The sequence below is a fragment of the Lepus europaeus genome, chromosome 2 (genome assembly GCF_033115175.1).
Source record: "Lepus europaeus isolate LE1 chromosome 2, mLepTim1.pri, whole genome shotgun sequence".
Lineage (NCBI taxonomy): Eukaryota > Metazoa > Chordata > Mammalia > Lagomorpha > Leporidae > Lepus > Lepus europaeus.
The window spans coordinates 113,763,148-113,780,048 of record NC_084828.1 but is presented as its reverse complement, the minus strand read 5'-3'; positions in this window follow the sequence as shown (position 1 = coordinate 113,780,048).

Here is a 16,901-nt window from a genome sequence, read left to right as displayed (position 1 = left end):
AAATACTTCTATTTGACTACTTCTGATTTGAATGTGTTTATACAGTGTTTTTAGCTTATGCTTGTCTCTGTTAATTCCTTATCTCCCTACCTCTACCCCAAATCCCTAGTCCTAAAGGATAGATAATGGTAAGATGAGAGTATCAAATGATTATTCATTTATTTCACTGAACATTAAATACACCATAACCTGAAAATGGCAATAATAACATTATCCCACTAATGAAGTTGCTAAGTACAGATAATTTTGTTTTCCTCATGCTTTCAAGAAGAATAAATACCAGTCAGGGAAATAACAATAATCCATCTATCTAATAAAGACATTAAAAATAACACATTAAGCTGAAATAAAGAAATAGGTAAGAGCAGAAATCAAATTAAAATGAAAGCTGACATTCAGTGAAGAAAATTAACAAATTCAAATGTAGTTTCTGTGAAAAGATTAAGTTGTTTAATCTTTGGTATGACTAAATGACCACTGATCCTTTGGATATTGAAACATTAATAAGAGATTATCAACAATTCAAGAAAATATATAGGCAATGGATATTTGACAAAGAAACAAAAGCTATATAATACCAAAGGATCATAATTTCAACGAATGGTGATGTAACAACTGAAAAATATGGATGTCCATATTCAAAAACACGAATACAAGCACAGATTTTTATAATAACTAACTCAAAATGGAACATAGACCTAAACGTAAGACAAAAACTCTGAATGTCCCAGAAGACATGTAAGAGATAACCCAGATGACCTTTGGCTGAACAACGAATTTTTAGAAATGAACAGCAAAGATATTATCCATGGAAGAAAGAATTTTTAAGTTGGACTCTTTAAAAATTTAAAACTTCTGTTGTACAAAAATGTAATCAAGAAAATGAGAAGAAAACTTTTTTTGCTTTTATGATTTAATTTTGTTCAAATTGCCTACATTACTTTTATATATTTAATATATTTAAGTGTTTTCCTAGTATATTTAAGTATGTTATGGAATGAAGAATATGCTTGTAACAATTACAAAAGGTTGGTATTTATCCTGAGAGTATGTAAACAATTTAAGACATATTTCATTTGCACTCTACTAAATAAAGGAAATTGAAAAAAGAAAATATAATATTTTAAAGATTTATTTATTTGAAAGGCAAAATTATACAGAGGCAGAAATTAGAGATAGAGATAGAGAGAGATGAGAGATAGAGATAGAGATAGAGATAGAGATAGATGGAAATGGAGATGGAGAGAGAGAGAGAGAGAGAGACAGAGAGAGGGAGAGAGAGACCCAGGGTTAGGGATAGACCTAGGGATAGGGAAGAGAGGGAGAGGGAGAGGGAGAGCGATAGGGAGAAAAGGAAGAGAGAGAGAGAGAGAGAGAGAGAGAGAGAGAGGGAGAGAGAAGTCTTCCATCTGCTGGTTCACTCCCCAGATGGCCACAGTGGCCAGAACTAGGCCAAAGCCAGGCACCAGGAACCTCTTCTGGGTCTCCCACATGTGTGCAGTGACCTAAGGACTTGGGCCATCTTCTACTGCATTCTCAGGCCATAGCAAAGAGCTGGATTGGAAGTGGAGCAGCCAGGCTCAACCTGGCACCCATATGGGATACCAACACTGCAGGTGAAGGCTTAGTCCACTGTGTGACAGCTCTGGCCTCAATTCAATAATTAAGACAAATCCTAACCACAGATTATTTTATTGATAATAACTAAGCAAAAGTATTTTACTTAATATGAGATTTTGTTAGTTCTTTTTGAAGATATGTATTAATGGACCAAACATGAAAAAATATCACTTGGTGGTATCAAAATAATAAATTATAATATAATGGCTACTAGAATTTGATTATTTGTGATTATTATAGATTACAGTTTTCGTGAGAATGACTGTTCAAAATTTCTTATCCCAGTCAGCTTTTAAGTTTTTTCCCCAACTTTGCTAGAATTCTATAAAATAAAAATGCATCGAACTACCATTTCACTGTTTACCTGGAGAGTGACTAATATTCATAGTCTCTATGGCTTACTTTTTCACTTGGATGCATATATAGCTGTTTAGTTCAAGGAAAATTTTGATAAGAATGCTTCCAATATTGTTCTGAAACTGGTGGTATATTTACTGATTTGGCTGTTCACAACATAGTCTAAATTAAACAAAGCTATTCAAGAGTTCCAATCAAAGGTATAGGGGTTTTAGAATACTTTCAGAAGTGATATTTCCAGTTCCTATACAGCTAATAGAATTACTGAAAAAATATTAATGGTTTCGAAAATCTAAAAAAAAAAAAACTAGAAATCAAAAAATATTATTAAGGCAATAATGAATCATAAGATGCAGCTTTCCCACACACTGAATATTACCTGTTGGAAAATCATAAAATGGGCAGTTTTCAGCTACAATGCCTAACAGCCCACTGTTAACCTTAGACTTGTACAAACACTACATTTGATCCACTTCAACCTTGACATTTCCTACCTATTTCTGAAAACCACTGGTCCAGAAATAGAAATGATAGCAAATGCATTTCACACTGACACTGTAATGATCAAAATGAAGCTTACATAACTTTCAGTAGACCCAGAAAGAGTGTCAGTAGGAGTGCATTCTTCAATACAAAATTTGAGGTATTACATTAGTTCACACACTAAAAAATTGAAGTAGTGGAAGAAATTATATAATAATCTTCTTCACAAAGAAGCATATAAGGATCTCTGTATTTTGGCCTTCCTAATAGAAAAATTATAACAAATAAATCTGCCAAAACTTAGTTAAGATGGAAGAAAGCAATCCCTTATAATGAAAAATGTTTCTAAGCTATTCATCCATTTTCATCCATTTGATATATTACATAAAAAATAAGCTCATGTGAACATTAAGGAAAATTAATATAAAAAATTAAAAGTCATATTTGATTTAATCTATGGAAATAACAACCCACTTAAAGAATAGTTTACTATTCCATTCACATAGCTAATATTTTCCTATTCTCTTAAATTTATCTATCAGTATTTCCATTGTTCTGCTTTCAGATTTTATTTTGTAGAAAATGTTTTTGTTTCACCCTGGTAATAAAAGTTATTTTTTTCTTGGTGATGGATCCAGATTGCTAGATATATTTTCTTTTTTTTTTTTTTTTTTTTTTTTTTTTGACAGGCAGAGTGGATAGTGAGAGAGAGAGAAAGAGAGAAAGGTCTTTCTTTTTGCCGTTGGTTCACCCTCCAATGACCGCTGTGGCCAGCGCATCTCGCTGATCCGAAGACAGGAGCCAGGTGCTTCTCCTGGTCTCCCACGTGGGTGCAGGGCCCAAGGACTTGGGCCATCCTCCACTGCCTTCCCGGGCCATAGCAGAGAGCTGGCCTGGAAGAGGGGCAACCAGGATAGAATCCGGCGCCCCGACCGGGACTAGAACCCGGGGTGCCGGCGCCGCAAGGTGGAGGATTAGCCTGTTAAGGCACGGCGCTGGCCGCTAGATATATTTTCAGTTCACTTTAGAATACTCGCTAGTGTGTCTTGCTGGTTATCAGCAACAAGCCTCTGTCTAATGGCATAGATTTTTCTCTTGATAGATAACAATTATCTTACTTATCTGAAAATTTGCTATGATGGATCTGCATAAAGATATTTTTTAATTTCTAAATTTATTAATTCAATAAATATGGATTAAGAATTATGTACTAGATACTTTTCTGGAAACTAAACAGACAATTTAAAAGACAAAAATACTTGTTTTAATACACTTTATATTCTATATGGAGGGGTGGGGCATGCAATAAACAAAATTAGTAATTCTATGTAAGTAAATTTAGAGGTAATAATTACTATGATAACTGGAAAGAATTCTAGGGGAGGTAAAATGAAGCGAATGATGATAGAATCAGAATATCTTTTAAATTGAATAACCTATATAGGCCTCCTTAGCAAAGATTAGAAGGTGGCAAGGGCATTGTCCATATTAATATATATGAGAAGTATATGTCCAGAAAAGCAAGGAGCCAAAGCAAGGACTCTAGGTAAAGGTTTGTCTAAAATGCTAGGGTAGAGGGCCAGAAATGAGAAAACTATGAACACAACAGAGAGAGCAGCAGAACAGGAATTTGGGCAAATTAACAACTTCATTTAGATCATGTTTTTGCAGTTTCATTCTGGCTGCTATCCTCATGGAGAGGAGGCAAGTGAGAAGTAGAGAAGGTGTTTCTGTAATCCAAGCAACAGATAAAAGTGACAGCAATCAGGGTAGTAGAATTGGAAGGGAGGCAAAGTGGTCAGTTTCTGCATGTACTTTGAAGGGAGAGTCAACAGAATTTCTCAACATTTTCCATGCAAAGTATAAAGGAAAGTGGCGGTTATGGTGACTCTCTTGTTAATGAGAACAACTGGAAATATTGAACTGTGATACCTAAAACAGATGCATTTTAAGTAATTTTAGCTATCCAAGAATAAATCTTAAGTAGGAAGTTGTATGTATGGGTTTGAAATTTTAAAGAAGGAATGACAAAGTATTAAGAAACTGTTTAAATATATATATATAGACTAAAACTAAACTTTGAAAACTGGATTTTATATATCCTGATATACACATATAGAGGAGTTTGCAACAATGTTTCTGTCAACTTTCATAGAAGGATTCTTTGGGATTTTTTTAATCCATTGTTTAATCTACCAAAGAGTTTGCATTGTTTACCCATCTTCTCTGTTCATACTTTCATCAAAAGTTCAAGGTACACAATACAGTATAGCAAAGCCTGTAACTCCTGTAATTCTCATACTTTCAAGTTCACTGTAACTAGAATCTATTTTCCTGCCTCCTAGGGTCAAATCCTTGAGAAAGAACCTGAGTGCGCTTGGCATTGATTCTTCTAATGTCAAGTCTCCAGATGGGAGTTTAGTCCAGCTGAAATCTGTAAGATCCTGATCCCAGGATCCAGATCAAGCCTAATCTGTATTCCAACTTACAGAAAAAATGAAATAGTAAATATGTTTTGAATTGTTAAATCTGTGGTGATTTGTTAAGCAGTCAAAGGGATCACACAAACAAGACAAGTGTCTGCTAATACTAACTGATAGAATCAAAAAGGGAGAGAAAGATCCAGCATGGGAAGCGGGATACACAGCAGACTCATAGAATGGCAGATGTCCTAAACAACACTCTGGCCTCAGAATCAGCCCTTAAGGCATTCGGATCTGGCTGAAAAGCCCATGAGAGTATTGTAGGCATGGAAAGCCAAGATACCATGGAAAAGAAAAAAAAGAAGAAGACCTAAATGAAAGATCTCTGTGAGTGAGATCCCAGTGGAAAGAACGGGGCCATCAAAGAAGAAGGTACCTTTCTCTGAAGGGAGGAGAGAACTTCCACTTTGACTATGACCCTATCGGAATAAGATCAAAGTCAGCGAACTCTAAAGGCTTCCATAGCCTTGGTAACTCATGACTAGAGCCTAGGGAGATTACTGACGCCATAATGAAGAGTGTCAAATTGTTAAGTCAGCAACAGGAGTCACTGTGTACTTACATCCCATGTGGGATCTGTCCTTAATGTGTTGTCTAATGTGAAGTGATGCTATAACTAGTACTGAAACAGTATTTTTACACTTTGTGTTTCTGTGTGGGTGCAAACTGATGAAATCTTTACTAATTATATACTGAATCGATCTTCTGTATATAAAGATAATTGGAAATGAAAAAAACAAAACAAAACCTGGTGTTAAATTGGAAATGGCATAGAAAATTAATTAATTTAAAAAAAATATTATGTAGGATGTCTATCTTTAATGTGCTGTACACTGTTATTTAATGCTATAACTAGTACTCCAACAGTATTTTTTCACTTTGTGTTGCTATATGGGGGCAAACTGTTGAAATCTTTACTTAATATATACTAAACTGATCTTCTGTATATAAAGAGAATTGAAAATGAATCTTGATGTGAATGGAAGGGGAGAGGGAGTGGGAAAGGGGAGGGTTGCCGGTGGGAGGGAGGTTATGGGAGGGGGGAGCCATTGTAACCCATAAGCTGTACTTTGGAAATTTATATTCATTAAATAAATGTTTAATAAATGAAAAAAAATGTAGAATTGATAACATGAAATTTGACAAGATTTTGTATTGTCATTTGTGAACATTTGGCCTAGTAGTTAAGATACTCATGTCTTATATCAGAATAGTTGAAACCAAGTCCCAGTTCTGTCCCAAATTCCAACTTCCTACTAATGATCATTCTAGGAAGCAGCAAGTGATGACTCAAGTAGTTGGCAAACTGTCACCAAATTCAGATATCTGAACAGAGTTTCCAATTCATGGAACTATCCTGGTCTAACCAAAGTCATTATGGCCATCTGGGGAATGAAGCAGTGAAAGACGGTTCTCCCTCCGCATATCTGTCTGACTCTCCAAGTAATTAAATATTTACTGCTATTCACAATAAGAGAAAATCAAAACTTCCATAGGCATCTCATTCACCAGGATGATAACAATATATTTGTTAACATACGAGAAGTAAAATCATTTTCTATCTGTTGGAAAAGGGGCAGAGCAAGATTATGGAGTCAGAATCTTCAGTAATTTTCCCCTGAAGAAAGATCAAATTTACCAAACACCTCCAAATGAGAATACCTTCATAAAAGCTAAGGAAACCAGGTGAAAGACCTAAGGATGTGACTGTGGCACTGTAATAAAATTCATTAAATTAGATATGAAGTACTGTTTTACATTAAACATATCAGACATCCTCTGACTTTAGACCACACAGATTCCAGAGAGATACAGTCTGTTTAAGAGAAAGTGACGGAAGTGAGCAAATTCTAAATTGGACCCCACATTGAGCCCTCCACAGTAAAATTAAGCATAGGCTAGTCTCACAGTCTACCACTCCAAGTCAATACCCACAGAATGACCATTTAGATATGCTCTGGCAGTATGCAGGACCAATAGCTCCTAGGTTTCAGACTTGCCCAGTGGATTCAATCTTTAACATTTTTTTTTTTTTTTTTTGTGACAGGCAGAGTGGACAGTGAGAGAGAGAGACAGAGAGAAAGGTCTTCCTTTTGCCGTTGGTTCACCCTCTAATGGCCGCCGCGGTAGCGCGCTGCGGCCAGCGCACCGCGCTATTCCAATGGCAGGAGCCAGGTGCTTCTCCTGGTCTCCCATGGGGTGCAGGACCCAAGGACTTGGGCCATCCTCCACTGCACTCCCTAGCCACAGCAGAGAGCTGGCCTGGAAGAGGGGCAACCGGGACAGGATCGGTGCCCCGACCGGGACTAGAACCCGGTGTGCCAGCACCGCAAGGCGGAGGATTAGCCTGTTGAGCCACGGCGCCGGCCGACATTTTTTTTTTTTTTTTTTGACATGCAGAGTGGACAGTGAGAGAGAGACAGAGAGAAAGGTCTTCCTTTTTGCCGTTGGTTCACCCTCCAATGGCCGCCGCGGCTGGCGCGCTGCGGCCGGCGCACCACGCTGTTCCGATGGCAGGAGCCAGGTGCTTCTCCTGGTCTCCCATGGGGTGCAGGGCCCAAGCACTTGGGCCATCCTCCACTGCACTCCCTGGCCACAGCAGAGAGCTGGCCTGGAAGAGGGGCAACCGGGACAGGATCGGTGCCCTGACCGGGACTAGAACCTGGTGTGCCGGCGCCGCAAGGCAGAGGATCAGCCTAGTGAGCCGCGGCGCCGGCCCAATCTTTAACATATTTGCTCTAATGGTACCTGGACCCTGAACAGCTCTCAGTTGCATGAAGCTCTCAACAGACCCCCAGATTTCTGACATTCTCCAGCCCCATGTCATTCCAAGTTTTTACTAGTTAATGAAAAAAAAAAAAAAAAAAAAAAGAAAACAAAAGTCAGGACCAGTACTGTGACATAGTGGGTTTAGCTGCCACCTGCAGTGCTGGCATCCCTTTTGAATGCAAGTTTGATTCAAGGCTGCTCCACTTCTGACCCAGCTCCCTGCTGATGCTCCTGAGAAAGGCAGGGGAAGATGACCCAAGTGCTTGGGCCCTGCACCTAGGTGGAGGAATTGGAAGAAGCAGCTGGGCCCTGGCTTTGGTCAAGCCCAGCTCCTGCTATTGCAGCCATTTAGAGAGTGAACCAACAGATGGAAGATCTATCTCTCTCTCTCTCTCTCTCTCTCTGCTTTTCACATACAATAAATTTTTAAAAAGAAAAAAAAAAGAAAATTCTTACAAAACTGAAATCAATACTTTTTCAAATGTGTAGACATCAACACAAATAAGACTAATCAGAAATCAAGAATAATCAGGCAGGGCCAGAACCATGGCATAGCAGGAAAAGCCATCGCCTGAAATGTAGGCATTACATATGAGCACCAGTTCAAGTCCCAGCTGCTCCATTCCCTATCCAGCTCCCTGCTGTGGCCTGAGAAAGCAGTACAAGATGGCCCAAGTCCTTGGGCCCCTGCAACCACGTGAGACTCCCGAAGAAGAGCATGGTTCCTGGCTTCAGCCTGGCCAAAGTTCTGACCTTTGTTGCAATTTTGTGAGTGAACCAGAAGACAGAAGACCTCTCTCTCTCTCTCTCTCTCTCTCTCTCTCTCTCTCTGTGTAACTCTGCCTTTCAAATAAATAAAGAACTCTTTAAAAAAAATCAGGCACACATGACATTGCCAAATGGGACAAATAAGATGATAGTGAATGGCCTATACAAAAGAAATATATGAAGAATGAATTGAAAATGATTATTTTAAGAAAGCCTAATGAACTTCAATAAAATGTAGAGAGATAATTCAATGACATGAGGAAAACAAGTGATTAGAATGAGGAACTTACCAGAAGGAATGAAACAATTAAAAATAAGTTCAAATGGAAATACCAGAATGGAGAAACATGAAGTACATAATTAAAAACACAATAGAAGAAAACAACAACAAAATTGATCAAGAGCAAAAATCTGAAAACTTGAAGACTGATTTTTTAAAAATATGCAGTAGAGGGAAAGAAAAAGAAAAACTACTAGAAAGGAATGAGCAAAGTTTCAGAGGATTAGCAAGACAGCATCAGAAGTGCAAATATCTGAGTCACAGGTTAAGGATGGAGAAGAGAAAGATGAAAGTGTAAAAGTGTATTTAAATAAATTATACATAAAACTTTTAGACCTAGAAATAGATATAAATATTCAGGCACAGAAAGGCCAGAGATGTCCAATAAGATCCCACCCAAACAAGTTTACTGCTAAACATATTAAAATCAAACTTTGATTAAGCAAATCAGAATTTAGCAAATCAAAATCAAAGAGAGGATACCAATAGCAGCTGGAGAAAAGAAGCAAATAGCATATAAGGATTTTTTTTTTTTAATTTTTGACAGGCAGAGTGGACAGTGAGACAAAGACAGAGAGAAAGGTCTTCCTTTTGCCGTTGGTTCACCCTCCAATGGCCGCCGCGGCTGGCGCGCTGCAGCCGGCGCACTGTGCTGATCCGATGGCAGGAGCCAGGTGCTTCTCCTGGTCTCCCATGCGGGTGCAAGGCCCAAGGACTTGGGCCATCCTCCACTGCACTCCCTGGCCATAGCAGAGAGCTGGCCTGGAAGCGGGGCAACTGGGACAGGATCGGTGCCCCGATCGGGACTAGAACCCGGTGTGCCTGCGCCACAAGGCAGAGGATTAGCCTAGTGAGTCGCGGCGCCGGCTTAAGGATGTTTTAATAAGGTATCAGCAGACTTCTCATAAAAACCTTACAGGAAGAGTGGGGTGATACATCAGTAGAGCAAATGTTAAAAATATTAAATCTTGGGGACAGTGCTATGGTGTAGCAGGTAAAACCACTGCCTGTGGCGCTGGCATCCCTTATTCAATTCCTGACTGTTCCTCTTTCGATCCAGCTTCCTGCTAATGTGCCTGCGAAAGCAGCAGAGCATGGCCTAAGTGCTTGGATCCTAATACCCACATGTGAGACAGGAAAGAAGCTCCTGGCTCCTGACTGCAGTCATTTGGAAGACCTCTGTCTGTCTGCCCATCTGTCTCTCTGGAACTCTGCCTTTCAAGTAAATAAATAAATATTTTAAATAACCTTAAATCTTAAAATAAATTGAAAAATGCCTTTAGGAGCACAAAGTGAAATGTCATACAATATCCCATAAATATTTGTAATTACTGTTAATATATATTTTGACTGTTTTTAACAAAGGTATTGAAGGAAACATTTCCAATCAATATTATACTTTGCAAAGCCATCTTTCAGAGATGAAAGAAAGGTAAACATATTCCAAGACAAGCAAAACAAGTGATTCACCACAAAACCTGTCTTGTAGGAATGCTAAATGGCATTATTCAAGCATTATTCAAGCAAACTAACAAAAGTATAAAACTTGTTGAAAAAAATAATACATAGTCAAATATACAATAATATTGTAATTGTGGAATGAAAATCACATATATGTCTAATATAAATGCTAATCAATAAAACTATTAAAATAAGAATATCTATAAATGTTAAAAGGATATGTAATATTAAAAAGTCTTAAATTGTGATACCTAAATTTCAAAATGTGGCAAGAAACTGGAGCTTAAGCATCATTAATTTTTTTTTCAGTTTCTAATAACTTGTTAGATGACATTTCTGTAAACCTCATGATAACCACAAAACAGAAATCAATAGTACAGACAGAGAAAGTGAGAATCAAGGAATCAAAACATAACACTAGAAAAGCTGTTTTAAATATAATGAAGGTAGCAGGGCAAGAGGAACAGGGGATCTAAAAATAACTAGAAAGCAATTAACAAAATGGTGACAATAAGTCCTTACTTATCAATAATTCCCTGATGTAAATGGAATAAATTATACAATGAGAAACATATGGTGACAAAATGTTAATCGAATAAGATACAAATATTTGCTGCCAAGAAGAGGTTCACTTCACCTTCAAGGACATACATGGACTGAAAGGGAAGTGATAGAAAATAACAAAATTATAAATAACAAGTCAAATATATAAGAAGGAAAAAGACAAAGAAGGTCATTATATAATGATAAAAAGATCAATTCAGTAAAAGAATACAACAATTACAAATATATATGTGGCCAATCTTGGAACACTTCATTATATGAAATATATAGAACAGAAAGAGTTAAAATTAATAGAACTAGAGGTTAAAGTAAGCTATAGTACAATATAGTATGCTATATATAGATTTAGAAACTTAGTGATACTTCTTATCCTACCCTCCCTTGGTAGAAAATGAATAAGAAAATGCCAGAGTTAACATTCTAGAGAAAATGGACTTGTGCAACTATAAACATTTAGTCTAACAACTGAAGAATAAACATTCTTCCTAAAGCACAAAGAATGTTCTATAGAGTAGAAAATATGTTAGGCCACAAAACAAATCTTAACAAATATCTTTTTTGACAACAATAGCATAAAACTGGGAACCAATTATGTGACAAGCTTAACAAATTTACATTTACAAGGAAATGAAGCAATATGCTCTTGAACAACCAAATAGTTCAATGAAGAAATTAAAAAGGAAACAAAATACATCTTGAGAAAATGAACATGGAAAAACAACTAAACAATATCTCTAAGACCCTTCAGATACAGTTGTTAACTGAAAGTATATAGCAATAAATGTCTACAGCAAAAAAAAAAAAAAAAGAAGAAGAAGAAGAAAGATATGAAAAAATTACCCACAAAACTTTACAACTCAGGAAACTAGAAAAATAACAAACTCATTCCCCAATTAGTAAAAGAAAGTGAATAATAAAAAATCATAGCAGAAATAAATGAAATAGGAAATAAAATAAAAGCAGATCAGTGAAATGCAGATTCACTTTTTTGTAAAGCTAAGGAAAACCAGCAAATATGAGCTATAGTAAACAAGAATAAAAGCAGAGAAGTATCAATAAAATCAAACATGATAAAGGAAACATTATAACTGGTAAAAAAAAAAAAGAAAAGAAAAGAAATAGAGACGATCGTAAGAGACTATTAAGGATAACTATATGCCCCAAACGGATAATCTAGAAGAAATTGATAATTTCCTTAAAATGTGTAACCTACAAATGTGAATAAGGATATTGAATCAGTAATAAAAGGTCTTTGATTAAAGATAAGCCCTGTATCTAATGGCTTCAACTGCTGAATTCTATCAAACCTCAAAAGAATTAACACCAACACTTCTTAAGCTATTTCAAAATTTTGAGTGGGTGAAAATACTTTCAATTCTACTTTATGAAGCAAGCATCATTCTAATACCAAACCAAAGACATTACCAAATAATAATAATAATAATAAATTACAGGACAACATATTGCATGAACATAGATACAAAAATTCTCAGCAAAATACTAGAAAGCCAAATTCAACAGCATAGTAAAATGATTATTAAACATTACCAAAAGGGATTCATCTTAGTAATGAAAAGATCTTTCCAATAAACTTATTTCAATAAATATAACACACCAAATCAATACAATTCAAGGACAAAAAGGCTAATCATGCTGCTGGTGTTGCACAGGTGTTTCAGCCACTACTGTGTTGCCGGCATCCCATAGGAAAGCTGTTTCATGCCCCAGCTGCTCTGCTTCCATTCCTGCTACCTGCTAATATGTCTGGGAAAACAGTGGAAGATGACCAATGTCTTAGACCCCTGCCACCTACATGGGATACTTGGATGAAGCTCCTAGTGCTGGTTTCTGCCTGACCCAGCCTTGTCCATTGGTTCATTGTGGCCATCTGTGGAGTGAACTAGTAAATGGACCTCTCTCTCTCTCTCTCTCTCTCTCTCTCTCTCTCTCTCGTCTAATTCTCATAGTTATGCCTTTCAAATAAATGAGTAACCATTTTTATAGATAATCTTTCCAACAGATGCAGAAAAACTATGTGACTAAATTCAACATCTTTTCATGATAAACAATCCTCAGTAAATTAGACATAGACAGAATGTCCCTCAACACAATGAATATGATATATTAGAAACCAAAATGTATCATATTCTACATAGAAGAATTGGAAACCTTTAAGCTAAAATCTGAAACAATACAATATGCCTACTCTCATTAATTATATTCAATACAGCCTTGGAGTTCCTAGCCACAGCAATCAAGTAAGAAAAATAAATAAAAGACATACAAATTAGAAAAGATGTTACATTGTCCCTACTTTCACACAATGTGATCTTTTTAAAGATTTATTTATTTATTTATTTGAAAGTCAGAGTTACACAATGAGAGGAGAGGCAGAGAGAGAGGTCTTCCATCCACTGGTTCCTTCCCCAATTGGCCGCAACGGCCAGAGCTACTTCCAGGTCTCCTCCACGGTTCAGGGACTTGGGCCATCTTCTACTGCTTTCCCAGGTGATAGTAGAGAGCTGGATTGGAAGTGGAGCAGCTGGGACTCGAACCCATATGGGATGATGGCACTGCAGGTGGCAGCTTTATCCTCTATGCAACAGCACCGGCCCCACAATATGATCTTCAAAAACAGAAATGTATAAAAATCCCACTAAAGAGGAAAAAAAACCAAACTGCTAAAACATATAGGCAAATTAAGTAACATTGAAAAGTACAATATCAATATGTAAAAACCAATAGTGTTTAGATACACAATTGGCAAATCATGTAAATAAAAATTAGAAGAAAAATCTCATTTTCAATAACTACCAAAAAATAATTATTTAGAAATATTTACCTAGGAGGTAATGTTCATTGCACTAAAGACTATGAAACATTGATTAAAGAAACAAATGGAAATATATGCTCATGGATTGGAAAAAATAATATTGCTATGATGTCCATAAAAATACACAAAACACTGAAGAGTTTCAGCACAATTCTATTAAAATATAGATAACATTTTGCACAGAAATAGAAAAAAATCCTAAACACATATAGAACTACAAAAAATCCTGAATAGCCTGACTAATTGATCACAGAGACTAAAACTGGAAGCGTTACATTATCTTAATTTAAAATAAACTATAAAGCCACTGTAACCAAAATAGCACAGTACTACTATAAAAATAGAAACATAAATCAATGGAACATAAAAGAATTCCGAGAAATAAGCCCATGCCAAGAACATACAAGGGGAAAAAATTCTCTTCAACAAATTATGTTGTGAAAACTGGATATCCTCCTGCTTAAGAATGAAATTAAATTTTTATTTCACACTGTATACAAAAATAAATTCGGAACATTTAATAGTTAAACATAGGATGCGGATGCATAACAAATCAGAAGAAAATTGGAAAAGCTCAATGAATTTTGTCTAGGCAATGAATTTTTGCTATGACAAAGCTGCACAGGTAACAAAAGCAAAAACAGACATTGAACTACATTAAAGTAAACAGCTACTATACAGTAAAGGAAACAATCAAAGGAGAGAATAGAGAGTTCATAGAACGAATGGAAATTTATGCAATCCCTGCATTAGACGGGGTATTATAACAGAAATACACAAGAAGCTCATCTAAATGAAAAGCAAAGGATTTTAAAATGATCAAAGGAACTGAACAGATATTTCTGAGAATAAGGTTTAAAATGAACAAGATGTATATGAAACAATGCTCAACATGTAGGAAGTACAAACTAAAACAACAAACATCACTTCATACCTGTTGTAATTGCTGGTTTTTTTTTTTCTAATTTTTGTTATTTCTTTTTTAAATTTTAAAAATTTCATTTAAGTTGTACAAATTTCATGTATTTCATATATGGAGATTGGAACATAGTGATTCTTCCCAACTTGCCCTCCCTTCTGCCAAAACTCCCAAACTCTGTTCTCCTCTCTCTCCTACTCCCACTTTTAATTTTATTTTTTTATTTTTTATTTTTATTTTTTTACAGGCAGAGTGGACAGTGAGAGAGAGACAGAGAGAAAGGTCTTCCTTTTGCCGTTGGTTCACCCTCCAATGGCCACTGCGGTAGGCGCGCTGCGGCCAGCACACCGCGCTGATCCGATGGCAGGAGCCAGGTGCTTCTCCTGGTCTCCTACGCAGGTGCAGGGCCCAAGGACTTGGGCCATCCTCCACTGCACTCCCTGGCCACAGCAGAGAGCTGGCCTGGAAGAGGGGCAACCAGGACAGGATCGGTGCCCCGACCGGGACTAGAACCCGGTGTGCCGGCACCGCAAGGCGGAGGATTAGCCTAGTGAGCCGCGGCGCCAGCCCCTCAATTTTAATTTTAACAAAGATCTATTTTCAGTGTACTTTATACTCATAAGATTAACCCTGCACAAAGTAAAGAGTTGAACAGATAATAAGAAGACAATAGAAAACAAAAACAAACAAACAAACAAAAAACACTGTTCCTCATCAGTAGAGACAAGGGCTGTAAATGATTATTGAATCTCAAAATGTCCATCTCACTCCAATACATTATTTTAGGTACTCTATTAGTTATCTCAGATCAGTGAAAACAAATGATATCTGTCTTTTTGGGACTACCTTATTTCACTAGGTATAATGGTTTCCAGTTGCATCCATTTTGTTGCAAAAGACAGGATTTCATTTTTTAACACTAAATAGTATTCCATAGTGTATATATAACATAATTTCCTTATCCAGTCATCTGTTGATGGACATCTGGGTTGATTCCATATCTTAGTTATTATGAATTGAGCTGCAATAAACATGGGGATACAGATTACACTTTCATATGCTAATTTCATTTCTTTTGGGTAAATTCCCAGGAGTGAGATTGCTAGAGTAGATCTAGTTATCTCCATATTGACTTCTACAATGACTGTACCAGTTTACACTCCCACTAACAGTGGATTAGGGTAACTTTTCTCCCATATCCAGGCCAGCACTTACTGTTTGTTGATTTCTATATGAGAGCCATTATTACTGTGGTGAGTGAAACCTCATTGTGGTTTTCATTTGCATTTCCCTGATGGCTATTGATCCTAAGCACTTTTTCATGTTTTTATTGACCATTTGGATTTTCTCTTTTGAAAAATGCCTGCTCAAGTTCTTTGCCCATTTGTTAAATGGACTTTTTATTGTTGTTTTAGAGTTTCTGGAACTCTTTATAGATTCTGGATATTAATCCTTTATTGGTTTCATAGTTTGCAAATATTTTCTTCCATTGTAGCGGTTGCCTCTACACTTTGCTGAGTGTTTCTTTTACAGTGCAGAAGCCTCTCAGCTAGATGTAATCCTATTTGTCAATTCTGGCTTTGATTGTCTGTGCTTCTGGGTATTTTCCAAGAAGTCATTGCCTATGCCAATGTCTTGCAGAGTTTCCCCAATGTTCTCTAATTGTTATTTTATAAATGATGAATTATAATAAATGTTGGCAAGGGTATGAATAAAAGACAATCCTTGTGCATTGTTTCTGGGGACAAAAACTAGTGCAGCTACTTATAAAACAGTGTTTATGGGGCCAGCACCATGGCGCACTGGGTAATCCTCCTCCTGCAGTGCCGGGATCCCATATGGGTGCTGGTTCTAGTCCCAATTGCTCCTCATCCAGTCCAGCTCTCTGCTGTGGCCTGAGAAAACAGTGGAGGATGACCCAAGTGCTTGGGCCCCTGCACCCTCATGGGAGACTGGGAGGAGGCACCTGGCTCTTGGCTTCTGATCAGCACAGCTCCGGCCCTTGCGGCCACTTGGGGAGTGAACCAACGGAAGGAAGACCTTTCTCTCTGTCTCTCTCTCTCACACTGTCTATAACTCTGAAGGTATAAATAAAATAATAAAATCTTAAAAAGAAACAGTATGTAGTCTCCTTTAAAATAAATCAAAAGCAGATATATTGTTTGATCCAGCAATCTCACTACTAACTCTATATCCTATGGAGATGAAATCATTATGGTCAAAATGTTCAAGATGTTGCTACATTGTCATATTTATTGCAACATCATTCACAATAACCAAGACATGAAATCAACCTAATCAACTTTAATATATGAATAAATATAGAAAAATTGGTATATATTTTGTTATATGATTATATTCTAT